The 14587-nt window shown below is 41.0% G+C and overlaps 1 long non-coding RNA gene across 1 annotated transcript; it reads left to right on the top strand.

Annotated features, from left to right (window-relative positions):
• The first annotated feature begins 1390 nt into the window (after positions 1-1390).
• Positions 1391-13110, top strand: LOC132393639 (uncharacterized). Its single transcript, XR_009512014.1, has 4 exons — positions 1391-1804; positions 2891-3006; positions 5672-5796; positions 11863-13110. It is a non-coding gene; the product is annotated as an uncharacterized LOC132393639 (long non-coding RNA).
• Positions 13111-14587: the final 1477 nt, after the last annotated feature.

Here is a 14587-nt window from a genome sequence, read left to right on the forward strand (position 1 = left end):
CTTATTTATCTATTAGTATTATTAATATTTTTTAAGCTTGCACAGTTTGTCTTCTTTTGCACGTTGGTTGTGAATCTTTGTGTGTAGTTTTTCATTGATTCTATTGTATTTGTTTGTTCTACTGTGAATGCCCACAAGAAAATGAATCTCAGCGTGGTGTGTGGTGACGTATGCATACTTTGAAAATAAATTTACTTTGAACCTTGATCTTTAACATAAGCTCAGCATTTCTTCTAGGAATTTAAATATTAGGTGGCATAATATTAAGGAAATAACAGTGAGGATAACAAGTTTGTAGAAATGACCCTGTTACTCCTTGGAAGTGTGGAACGTTTGTGATGGGATGCGAGGAGAAAAGCCCGTGGTTTTTCTTTGGTCTTTGCACCCCTGCTTCAGCAGGTGATGGTGATGCCTCGGCAGTTTTCTGTCAAAGTAACTGAACCAACCGTTCGGTGGTGAGCAAGAGCAGTCTAGATTAGCTGTTACACTGAATGTTACTCCTCCCCTGAGGCTGTGTCCCAGAAATTCACTGTCGGATTTACCTTGCCAGGAATAGTGGGTGGAAATAACACTTTAGCAGTGTTTCCTAGATGAATTCGGTATACTGTATAATGCTTTCCCCCAACAACAACAACTTTTAAATGGAAAACCCTCGACCTCGCACCTTACACGTATATTAGTAGCAAGCGACAATTGTAAAAGGAGACTTCATGCATAATGGACATTAATAATTTCACAACAGGAAGGATCTATGGCATCAAAATGGGGCACAAAAAGCCTATGTTGTCATTGTGTCTGTGACACACACTATGTATAGAGCTGCAGGCATATGCATTGTCAGAATGGACTCAACTTTTAAGTAATGCACCTTAACAGGACATAAATCACTGCTTTTTAAGCCCCCGGGGTGCTGTGTGTTTCATATATTGTATTTACACTTGGGAACGAATATGCAAGGTGGAAATTAATCATTCACACTTCTGATAATGATTTCTACCTCAGCTATTATTAGTTATAAACTTCCTGCATCTTTCCAGAAAAGGATAGTGAGGGTTTTTTTTGCTGAAGAATACTTATAGTATTTGTTCCCATGAGATCACCAGGCATTCGTGTCTTTTTCGAACAGGAGATCTGATAACATATTGTGAGGATTGCAGACCCTGTAATCCTATCAATGTAACTGTTGGATAGGGTCAGTCTTATTCCTCCTACTAAATGCTTATGACTTTTCATAGTTACTCTGCACATTGTCCTTTGGCTGACCCCGCTGATTTTTCTTTTTTTCTCAAGATTTACAAATGAAATGGTAAGAAAATAATGGTCACTGTTGCTTCTAAAGAAATCCTGATAAAGTAATTGGCAGCAATTTTGTCAACAAAGTTCTGAGCAAGATTAGCTAATCAGAGGTCAAAGTTCTGGTTATAACTGGAGGTGAAAGGATATGTGACTGGCAGTTTAAGATATACTTTCACAAGCATTTTATGTCTTTATAGCCAAGGAATCTCAGATTGAAATACAAAGAAACATTATGCTCGAAGTCAAAGGACCACTTCAGAAGCTTTTTAACTATCAAAGGTCCACAGCAGTTTTCTGGGTCACTGCAATAAATGAAATATTGTTTCCTCCTGCTTAACAGAGTATTCGATGGAAAAATGCATTCAATGGCAAAGCAGATTTGAAGTGATTACTAAATTTTTAAAACAAAATATGACATTACTGTGTAATGTATTAATAATTCCCAGCAAATGTCAATACACCAGGAATTTTATCTCATGCCTCTCGCCATCTCTGGCTGGTTGATTTTGTGAGTATATTCTTACACACACTATTATAAAACTGCTTGTATAAATTAACTGTGGTGCTTTAACATTGTTATAGCCATGGGAGGTAATGGGGATCAGCTCCCACTACCTATTAAATGCTCCCAATGACGTGCATCTCAAATAGTCTCTGACAAGCAAGTCTAGGTCCTGGCCTTCACATATAGCGTAACTACTAAGACCTGCAGAAATGAACTGTTTCTACTGACTGGAGAAGGGACAAAGGAGGGTTACTGGTGCCTTAAACCAGTCGCTTTAGACAGATGGGGCTCATCAGCCGTGCTTGGCAGCTCATCTAGGAAAAGGAAAACTGATCTCAAATTTCTGCTGCCTTGTGGCTATACCCATTCATGGGGAGGACTTTGGGAGTAAACTGTGAGGAAAATCCAGAGCTGGAGTTCTTAAGGCAGACTTATGTTGAGTTTAATGCTGACTGGCAACTCCTGGTGTCAAACTGTTTTGTTCTCTGCCATCCCTTTGGATTCATGGGCTGCATGGGCAACAGCTTGCTCTCCTTATCATACTGCCCTGGCTTGCGTATCATGTAGACAGCTAGGATGCAATATCTATGGTCAAACATGACCAAAGGAGGGTCACTCAGAGACAATATAATGCAGGAGGCATATAAGTATCTGTTTCCTTCATTCTATCTCATTCTGATATAAAAGAGATAACACAGCACAATTGTCTAATCACCTTAAACTTTCAAGTCAATGAATAAATATTGTACATTCCTGTGCACTGAGAGTTTGAATGATTACAGTGAAGTAAAGAAAGCAATCAAATAACGCAGATATCATCACAAAGAGGCTAAATTTACTATAAATCATCTTAAGCTTTAAGACAAATACCACACACTGATGGGTTTGGTTTTTGCATATATATAGAGTTGAAATAGATCTTTAAGGTTTCATTCATTACTAGAATGCTGTTTTATAACTTTATAATGTTGCTTACATTGTAAATAAATGCTGGTATTTCTGTATTATTGCCCATTTTATTCTATATTCATACTTTAACCTTATATTTTTATATTTATATTATATTACATTTGTGCCACAACGGCATAGTGGTTAGCATGGTGCCATTACAGCTCCTGGCATTCCAGAGTTTCTATGTTCTCCCCATGAGTGTGTGGGTTTCCTCCAGGTGCTCCGGTTTTACCCCACAATCCAAGGATGTACCGGTAAGTAGGTTCATTGGTGATTGTAAATTTCCTGTGATCAGGCTAGGGTTAAATAACCGAGCTGCTGGGCAGTGCAGCTCATTAGGCCTTTCAGGTTTTTTCTGTGCTGTATCTCTAAATTAGTGAGGTTATATTGTATAACTTTATTTTTATAACATTGTTTGTTCTTCATAATTGTTGAATGTCATTTTTTGTAGTGTCATGGCAACATATCACAGCAAAGTCCTAATAAATGTAAATGTATGTATATGAGGAATAAAGTTGACCTTTGACACACGATAATTCTCTCACAAAGCACAAGAAGTAGATATTCTTAATTTAAAAGCATCACATTGTCTGACCCTGATCCATCCACAAAATGCCTCGTTCCACATGTGACAGGTCATGCGCATTCATTGCTTGAATGACCCACATAAAAATTTTCCCTGACAGGAGGCACATGAGTTGATGGATAGTGCTTCACACTTTGTCCCCAGAAGATGGAATGGCAAATTCAACTCATTTGCCAAGAGAGATACCTCACAAGGCCTGAGTGACAAATTCTAGATAGGTTATAATGACATTCTTGCAAGTGGAGCAAGCTCAACATTATGTGTCCGTTCCCAGTTTCGTATATTGTTTACCTACAGGAAGAGCTAACATTAACTAGATGTCAGAAAACCCTGATCTGCACAGAACCAGTTTGCCAAAAAATGTGTGCATTAGCATTTCTATCAATCATGGTTAGAACAAAATACAGAATGATTTGCAAATCTTCCCCCCCCCCACAGTATTTAATCATTTATTTAACAATTCACTGAACACCAAGCAAAAACAGCCCTCTTCACGTCAGTAGCATTATGCTGTTTACTTTTTAACTTGTGTCATAAATGCATCTTATGTTAACTGTCAATCTTCTGGATTATATTTTATTATATGTGGTAACATTACTTATTGTGTTCTGCGTGTGAGTTATATGTAATGTGTTGTTCCCCTTGGTCTGAAGGATCATTGTCTCGTTTGTTGGTATATATATGTACGGTTGAATGACAATAAACTGAACTTGAACTTGAACCTGAAGTTCACCCTACCAACAATAGTTTTAGCAAATAAATGCATTTAGATTTTATATAACTCTTGCATAAACATCAGACTTTTAGATTTCTTATAATATGGTTTCCCCAGAATGCTACTAAAGCTTTGTTAGTGAGTCGCAGGATCAGAGATCCATTCAAGCAGGAGGCCTGAGGGCTGATAGCCTGGAGTTCGGGGTCCTGTCGTCAGCTAGTCTGCAGTGGATGTTGAAAATCGGAGCCTGAAGGTCAATTGGATGTCTGGAAGTCAAGGGCTGATATCTGAAACCTGCAAACTGGAAGCCTGGAGGGCTACCTTGGGGTTGACCGACTGCCGTGTGCAGGAGGGAGGAATGGTGCTTATTCTGCTGTTGTTGTTTTGTTGCTTGTTGTGTTCTATTGTTCTGCCAAGCATTGTGGTATTTGTGGTAATATTACTTTATGTATTATGTGTGAGTTGTGAGCACTGAGTTGTGCACCTTGGTCTGCAGGAATGTTGTTTTGTTTAGTGGTGTACATGTATACAGTTGAACGAGAATAAACTGAATCTGAACAAACTGTTAGCATTTGAGAGGGTACTGTAATCTTCGATTTAATGAGGATTTAAAGGGGACTTTCTTGGACAGGATAGCCAATACAAGCCTAAAATCAGAAAACTATGGGAGAAGCATATTCCCACGGGACAAAGCAATTACACCATTGCATGTAAGGGTAAGAATCTTATATTGCTTATAAGAATCTTATAATGGATGGAAAATACTGGAGGGCAATGTGGGAGGGAGTAAGGGAGGGAGGGATTGATCTTGGAGTATTATGATCCTCTCACAATATCCAAAAACTACAGCAAACTGTCGGGACAGCAGAAAAGGTCATTGGTTGCAGTCTCCCAACACTGCAGGACTTCTGTGTGTCCAGGACAAAGAACCAGGCAGGGGAAATTATTGTGGACACTCCCCACCCTGCAAACTGCCTTTTCTAAAAGCTCCCTTCTGGGAAGCATTATAGGGCAATTTAAAAAAATGCTATCTTAAAAGTTTCTTCCCACTGGCAGTTAAATGGACAGTCATTCCAGTTAGACCCCCTAACCTCTTCTACCTATAACCTCAATCACTGCAGTATAAACACTATTTATAATGCTGCTAACATAGTAAATACATGCTGGTATTTATGTATTCATGCGCATTTTATTTCATATTTCTAGCTTTATTTTTTATAATGTTTTATTCTATTAAATGTTGTTGTTTTTAATTGCACATCGTGTCAACACACCACAGAAGTTTCCTCATACAGGTAAATGTATTTGATTTTGAAGTTGATCCTGATCTTTGAGTAGGTTAAAAGACTGGCAAAACTTTGTGGCCTGGCGGGTCTGTGCTATCTGTTCTGTGTTCTATGTTCGATAACCAATTTATTGAATAAAGAAAGTTAATTAAGAACAACACATAGGTCAACTGGAGACATAAAACCTAAGAAGTTATAGGAGAAAATAGTTAATGTATTGACAAAAAAATTGATATTAATAATAGAAATGATGATGTAAGCTCAATCTGTCAAATTATCAATGTTTAATGGATTAATCTAAATATAAACTAGAACTGAAATGTTGTCTACAGGCACTTTAATGGATTCTAAGCAGACGTCCACAGTACTGGTGGAAACCGAAGGGAACAGCTTCAGTGTTTATGGAAGCTACAAGGCATTGGACCACAAGACGAGATTTGAACGAGCTCCCTGGATGGTATGTTGCCTCCCCGGTACCAGGGTCCAGGATATCTTGGTTTGAGTCCTCAGCATTCATAAGTCGGAGGATGAACAGCCAGAAGTCGTGGTCCATGTAGGTACCAATGACATGGGTAGGATGAGTGGTGAGGTTCTACATAGGGAGTTCAGGGAGATTGATACTGAGTTAAAGGGCAGGGTCTCCAGGGCTGTGATCTCAGGATAGTTACCCACGCCACGTGCTAGCGAAGCTAGAACCATATAGTTTAATAGATGGCTAAGGAGTTGGTATTGTCACTATGTTCAGATATGTCCCAAGTGCGGAGCGAGGGATACTGAAGTGGGTTGATAGTTCACAGACTTTAATGTGAGCAGAGTCAGAGGGAAAGAAAACACTCAACGCCAGGCCAAACAGGGCCGTTAACTAAAACTCTCAAATGGAAAATGAAGCCAATACTGTGAATGAAAAGAATAACTAATTAAACAAATACTGCTAGTCTTCAGATTCGGTTGACTCATCGGTCCCATTTCCCAGGCAAGATTGAATGCAAGCTGGCAGCGCAATGTCACTGTGCTTTGCTCAAGTCTTGACAAGCACTAAAATGAAAAGAATGGAGTTAAATACCATCACAATAAAGTAATAATTAGCTGTCATGTGCATATTCACGAGTGTAATTGCTGTATCTGTTGCGCTACTGAATCCATGGTTGTGACAGGTATAGGAGGGAGGGCATAACATTTATGGCTCATTGGTCTCTCTTCCAGGAAAGATGGGACCTGTACAGAAAGGATGGTATGCACCTCAACTAGAGGGGTCTAATATCCCTATGGGAAGATTTGTTAATCTTGCTTGGTGGGGTTTAAACCAGAGTTGCAAGGGGACAGGAACCAGAGCGACAGAACGGTTAGTGGAGATGAAGAGGAGGTAGACGTTGGTAAGACCTCAGACCAAGTTAGGAGTCAAAAGGAAGAGTGAACATGGCGCAACTAGTGTCCTTTGCTGCATATATTTCAATGCAAGAAGTATCGTAGGAAAGGTGATAGTAGTGCTGAAGATGAGGAAGCTGGTTTACAGAGGCAATGTGTAGTGAGGAGAGGCTTTTCATAGGGCAAAATTGCAGTCAACAGGATGAGTTGAAATGCAAAATGTGGATAAAGTCGAAAAGGGTGAATACAGTACTGAAGGTGTTATATTTGAATGTGTGCAGTATATAGAACAAGGTAGATGAACTTGTAGCACATTTGCAGATTGGTAGGTGTAGTGTGTGCATCACTGAAAAATCAAATCAAATCCTTAGAAAGAGATGATAGGGTCAGAAGGTGTTAAATCTTTGTGGATAGAGCGAAGGAACTGTAAGGGTAGAAAGCTTAAGGGAAAAGGAAAACTTTGGGACTAGCGATCACAATATGATAGAATTCACCCTGCAATTCGAGAAGGAGAAGCTAAAGTCAGATGTATCAGTATCACAGTGGAGTAAAGAAAATTAAAGAGGCATGAGCGAGGAGAAGGCCAGAATTGATGGAAAGGAACACTGGCAGGGATGATGGCAGAGCAGCAATGGCTGGAATTTCTGAAAACAATTCAGAAGACACAGGACATATACATCCAAAGAGGAAGAAGTATTCTAAAGGGAATCATGGCCAACTAGAGAAGTCAAAGCCAGCATAAAAGCCAAAGTGAGGAACTATAATAAAGCAAAAATTATTGGGAAATTAGAGGCTTTTAAAAACCACCTGAAGGCAACTAATTGAATACAAAAGTAAGTGAACTAATAATATTAAGGAGGATACCTAAAGTTTCTTCAGAGGCAAGAATGAATATTGGACCACTGGAAAATGATGCTGGAGAGGTTATCATTGGGGACAACAAAATGGTGGATGAACTGAATAAGTATTTTGCATCATCTTCTCTGTAGAAGACACTAGCAGTGTGATGAAGTTCTAGGGTCATGAAGTGTGTGAAGTTACCTTTACTAGAGAGATATTTCTTGGGAAACTGGAAGTTCTGGAGGTAGATAAGTCATCTGGACTAGATGGTGTACACAACAAAGTTCTGAGGGAGGTGGATGAAGAGATTGTGGAAGCATTAGAAATGATTTTTCATGGATCACTAGATTCTGGAATGGTTCTGGAAGACTGGAAAATTGCAAATGTCACTTCATTCTTCAAGAATGGAGAAAGGAGGAAGAAATGAAACTGTAGGCCAGTTAGCCTGATCACAATGTTAGGAAGATATTGGAGTCGATTGTTAAGGATGTGGTTTCAGAGTACTTGGAGGCACATGATAAAATAGGTTGTAGTCAGCATAGTTTCATCAAGGGAAAACCTTGTCTGACAGTTTATTTGGAATTCTTTGAAGAAATAGCAAGCAGGATAGACAAACGAGAGTCGGTTGATGTTGTGTACTTGGATTCTTAGAAGGCCTTTGACAAGGTGCCACACATGAGGCTGCTTAACAAACTGCAAGCCCATGGTATTACAGGAAAGATTCTAGCATGGATAAAGCAGTGGCTGATTGGCAAAGGGTGGAAATTAAGGGAGCCTTTTCTGGCTGGCTGCCAATTACTAATGCTGTTCCATAGGGATTTGTGTTGGGTCAAATTTTTTGTGTTATGTGTCAATGTTTTGGATGATGGAATTGATGGCTTTGTTGCAAAGTTTGCCAATGATATAAAGATAGGTGAAGGAGCAGTAGTTTTGAGGAAATAGACCGGCTACAGAAGGACTTAGACAGATTTGGAGAATGGGCAAAGAAATGGCAGATGGAATATCGTGTCAGAAGTGTATGCTCATGAACTCTGGTAGAAGAAATAAAAATGTTGACTATTTTCTAAATGGAGAGATAATGTGAAAATCTGGGATACAAAGGGACTTGGATATCCTTGTGCAGGATTCACTAAAGGTTAATTTGTAGATTGAGGCTGGGGTAAGGAAGACAAATGCAATGTGAGCATTCATTTCAAATATAAAAGCAAGGATGAAATGTTGAGAGTTTATAAAGCACTGGTGAGGCCTCACTTGGAGTACTGTGAGCAGTTTTGGGCCCCTTATCATAGAAAGGGTGTGCTGAAGCTGGAGAGAGTTCAAAGGAGGTTCACGAAAATGATTCCAGGATTGACAGGCTTGTCATGTGAAAACTGTTTGATGGCTCTGGTCCTGTATTCACTGGAGTTTAGAAGAAAGAGGGGTGACCTCATTGAAACCTAACCAATGGTAAAAGGCCTTGATGGAGTGGATGTGGAGAGAATGTTTCTTATGGTGGGAGAGTTTAAGACCAGAGAACACATTCTCAGAATAAAACATCCTTTTCAAATGAAGATGAGGAGGAATGTCTTTAGCAAGAGGGTGGAATTGTTTATGTCTGATGTTTATGCAAGAGTTATATAAATTGTTTGCCAAGACAGCAATGAATTCCAAGTCTTTAGATAGTTTTAAGACAGAGGTGGATAGATTCTTGATTGATCAGGGCATGAAGGGATATGGGGAGAAGGCAGGAGATTGGGGCTGAGAGAAAAATTGGATCAGCCATGATGAAATGGTGGAGCAGACTAGATGGCCAAATGGCCTAATTCTTATGGTCTTAGAACCTACAGAGGATAGTAAAAGAAACAGAGAGGATCACCATAGTCTCCCTCCCTTCTACTTGTGCCATTTCCCAGGGGCATTACAGATGAAGGGTCCAAAACATCATTGGGGGTCCCTACCTGCCAGCCCACAATCTCTTTGACCCAGTACCATCAGGAAGGAGGTAGAGGAGCATGAGGACTGGGACAGCTAGACTGAATAACAGCTTCTTCCCTCAGGTTCTGAGACTTATGAATGCCCTTCCACCTCCAAGGTCTCGTCACTATGGCAGCAAGCTGTTTATTGTTCACTGTTTCCTGTGCTATGCACTACATGCATTTTATTTACATATTAGCGGTATTACTTACTGTGTGAGATACATGTTTAGTTGATGCACTGTTGTCCAGAGGAATGCCATTTCATTTGGTTGTATGTATGTACAGTCAGATGACAATCAAATTGAACTTGAAGTTGCTAATCACTTGGAGATAGTTTCCATATAATTGCTATGTTAGAACAACTCTTTGCAAATGGAGCAGTTGAACAGAGGAAGGAAATGATGATGAAAACAGTGAGGTGAACAAACAGAATAAGCAATTGCCACTGCTGGAATCAAATCAAAAACACTGCAAACACTCTGTGGAAAGGAAAAGGGAATCAATGTTCAAGTTTATTGTCACCCAGCCCTAGACATATATACAGCTCCGAGCTGTATTTCTTCAGCCTGGTGTTGTGGGACTTCAGATGACATGCATTTGACTTGAAAACAAACCTGGTTTCTCTCACCACAGATGTTGCCTGATCTGTTTGCCATTTCCAGCATTTTCAGTTGTATTTCAAATTGCCAGCATTTGTGTTTTCAGCATGTAGGGGGAGGGGGAAGAGTACAAGATGGCAGATGATATGTGAGACCAGGTGAGACAGAAGGGATGACGTGAGAAGCTGGGAGGTGATAGGTGGAAGAGGTAAAGAGTGAGAGAAGAAGGAATGAAAGCCAGATTGTTATCCTCCTCCTTCCTCACCATTTTATTCTGGCTTCTTCCCCCTTCCTTTGCAAGTCCTGGTGAAGGGTCTCAGCCGAAAATGTCATCTGTTCATTATCTCTCTAATAATTGACTGATTGATTAACTGAGATACAGGGCAGAATAAGCCCTTCTGGCGTAATAAGCTATGCTGCCCAGCAACTTTTAATCTACCTAATCATAGGACAATTTACAATGAGCAATGAACCTACCCTGCATATCTTTGGACAGTGGGAGGAAACCAGAGCACCCGGAGAAAATCCACACATTCCATGGGGAGGCTGTACGGACTCTTCACACAGCACGTCAGAATTCAATTCTGATCTCCAGGACCCCAGGCTTTGAGAACATTACGCTAACTGCTATACTACCATGGCTGAGCTGATGTTCTATAAACCTATATTTTTATTTTGCTCTTAATAAAAAGTGTGAATAAAAATAACCATCATGGAATGGTGTGAGAGGGCACAGAAATTTTCCGAATATGTTGATAGCAAGGCAGGGAGAGGGTTACGGTTCCAGTGAGCTGATTCTCTGCCATGCTGACAGTTTGTTGGACTTCACGTTAGTAAAAGAAGTTTGGAATTTCTGCATTGATGCCCACTGTTTCAATACAAAACAAAACAATAGGAACTAAGTGGCAAAACAAATTAGCATACTTCCCCTTTCATTTTTGAACTCAGAGTTTGAAGCCATCTCCCGTTTCTGCTGCCTGTAAAGATACTGAAGTAAAATGTAATTGAGCAGGCTGAGCCAAAATCGTGGCTGGCATGAGAAAAGCTTCAGTACTGAGTTGGTACCAAATTGTCAATCGGCTCTGTGAGAGACTGCAGAATGCCTGGCGTGGGAAAGGGAAGTGTCTCACCAGTAACACGAAGCTGCCCTTTGGAGGGTAACATTGAGACATTTTGTTGAGGCAAATTATGTAACAACAGTTAGCGTGCTCTCAACATGATCCATTGGATGAAACACTTTGAAATGTTTTCTGGCATGGGAAGATGCTTCATTAATAAAATATACTTTCCTGGGTATTAGTATACAGCTGAATACTAAACATTTGCTAACTCCAGCAGTGCAGCATCCCAATGCCGGCTACCAAAATTCAGAAGGTATAGCTGACCCTCGATAATACTCCTCAACTTGCAGAGCACTTTAAAATTAAGGCTCTCAATCAAGACATAGTCCATTTCATCGATCATGGGCTTACTAATTCAGTTTCATTGTTAATAGGGTTATATTTTTACAGAACACTTTTGAAAAAAATCCAGCCTGTCCAAATGTTGCTCTTGGTATTGCCCCGGTAAATTGTAAATTGGCCCCTGAGGAGACGTACAGCTGATGTGACCTGCAGCTTGGTCATCTCTGAGGCCGAAGTATGCAGGTGTTTCCAACAAATGGACAGTTGCAAAGCTGCGAAACCAGATGGGCGGGTACTCAGGATGTGTGCAGCACAACTGGAAGGCGTGTTTTCTGACATTTTCAATCTCTCCCTCTCCTAGTGTAGAGTGCCCTCCTGCTTCAAAACATCCACCATTGTCCCTCTACCTAAAAAGACCAAGGTAACATGTCTGACCTGCAGCATGCTGCCACCCACACTGGACCCACTACAACTTGCCAACTGACACAACCGTACAACAGATGACACAATAGCCGCAGCTCGACACACCTTCCTTACACATCTGGAGAAGAAGGATGCATATGTGAGAATGTTGTTCTTGGACTACAGTTCAACATTCAAGACCATAATTCCCTCCAGGTTTGACCAGAGACCTCAGCCTTCACCCTGCCTTGTTCAGTTGGATCCTGGACTTTCTGTCAGATTGCTGGCAGGAGGTAAGAGTGGGCTCCCTCACCTCTGTCCCTCTGACCCTCAACATAGGTTCTCCTCAGGGCTGCATCCTAAGCCCCCTCCTTTACGCTCTGTATACCCATGACTGAGTCGCCACCCACAGCTCCAATATGCTAATTAAATTTGTTGATGATACTGCATTGATTGGCCTTATCTCAGATAACAGCCTACAGAGAAGAAGACATCACCTGACACAGTGGTGTCAAGAAAACAACCTCTCCCTCAATGTTGCAAGAAGAAAGGAGCTGGTTGTGCTCTACAAGAGGAATGGAGACAAGCTAACCCCTATTGATGTCAATTATCTGAGGATGAGTGGGTAAAGAGCTTTAATTTTCTTGGCATACACATCACAGAGGACCTCACGTGGTCTCTACACACCGACACTATGATGAGAAAAGCACAACAGCGCCTCTTCACCTTAGGTGGTTGAAGAAGTTTGGCACGAGTCCCCAAATCCTAAGTAATTTTACAGGGGCGCAACTGAGAGCATCCTGACTGGCTGCATCACTGCCTGGTATGGGAACTGTACTTCCCTCAATCGCAGGACTCTGCAGAGAGTGGTGCAGATAGCCCAGCATATTTGTGGTTGTGAACTTCCCACTATTCAGGATACTTACAGAGACAGGTGCACAAAAAGGGCCCAAAGGATCATTGGGGAGCCGAGTCACCCCAACCACAGACTTTTCCAGTTACTACCATCTGAGCAATGGTACCCGCAGCATAAAAGCCAGGACCAGCAGGCTCCAGGACAGCTTCTTCCACCAGGCCATCAGACTGATTAATTCACGCTAATACAATTGTATTTCTGTGCTATATTGACTGTCCTGTTGTACATATTATTAATTACAAATTACTATGAATTGCAGTTTGCACATTTAGATGGAGACATAACGTAGAGTTTTACTCCTCATGTATGTGAAGGATGTAAGAAATAAAGTTATTATTAAATAATATTATTGTCACGTGTACCAAGATGGAGTGAAAGGTTTGACTTGCACACTGTTCATACAGATCAAATCATTACAATGTGCTTTGAGGAAAAATAAGTTTGAATAATAACAAGGCAGTATAAAGTATGAAAACTATTGAAAAAATGAAGTGCAGGCAAACGATAAAATGCAAGTTTATAGTGAGGTAGATTGTGAGGTCAAGAATCCACCTTATTGTACAAGAGATCCATTGAAGAGTCTGATAAAAGTTGCCCTTGAGCTGTTCTGTCAGGCTTTTGTGAAGTGAGGTCTTTGATTTACTGAGGCAATGAGAGGTATAGACAGAATCTTACAGAGGGATGTTGGTTCCTGTGCTGTGCTGAGCTCTGTCCACACCTCACTGCAGTTTCCCATGGTCACGAGCAGAGCAGTCACCGTACCAAGCTGTTAGGCATCCAGACAGGATGCTTTCTATGTATATTGGAGACTGACAAATGAAATGGACATCTTGCAGTACAGGACACATGCTAAACACAAGGGATTCTGCAGGTGCTGGAAATACACACACACACACACACACACACCAAATGCTGCAGGAACTCAACAGGTCAGGAATAAACAGCCAATATCTCACACCGAAACCCTCCATCAGATCTGGAAGGGAAGGTGGGAGATACCAGATAAAAAGAGGAGGGGGAGGGAGAGGAGGATTAGCTAAAAGGTGACAGGTGAAGCCAACTGGGTGGGAAAGGTGAAGGGCTGGAGAAGAAGGAATCTGATAGGACAGGAGAGTGGATCATGGAGAATGGAGAGGAGGAGGAGGGATGCCAAGGGGAGGTTCTAGACAGGGGAGGAGAAGAGGTAAGAGACCAGAGTAGGGCATAGAAGAAGAGGGAAGGGGGAGGGGAAAAGAAAAGAGTTAGAAATTTCCCTGAAGGCAAAACTAATGTTCACATCATTAGGTTGGAAGCTACTACGCAGAAAACAAGGTGTTCCTCCTCCACCCTGTGGGTGGTCTCATCATGGCAAAAGAGGAGGCCAGGGACTGACATGTCAGATGGGAATATGGATAGGAGCTAAAATAGCTGGCCACCAGGAAATTCAGCTTTTGGCGCATGGAGTGGAGATGCTCGACAAAGTGATCTCCACACATAGATGGATAGATACTTTATTGATCACAAAGGAAATTCCAGTGTTACAGTACCATTACAAGTTCACAGATATAAAATATTAGAAGAGAAGTAAGAAGAATAGGAGGGGATCATCACTGCATTTAAGGAAACAGGGTTTATAACTCCCTATACAGACTATCTTGCTGTCAAACGTGCAGTCTCTGGTGAATGAAATCGATGATCTCAGATCAGGGTGCTGAATCAGAGGTACATTAAGACCACGTGTGTCCTTTGTTTCACGGAATCCTGGTTAACCCCTTCTGTACCGGATGCA

The sequence above is a fragment of the Hypanus sabinus genome, chromosome 5 (assembly GCF_030144855.1).
Source record: "Hypanus sabinus isolate sHypSab1 chromosome 5, sHypSab1.hap1, whole genome shotgun sequence".
NCBI lineage: Eukaryota > Metazoa > Chordata > Chondrichthyes > Myliobatiformes > Dasyatidae > Hypanus > Hypanus sabinus.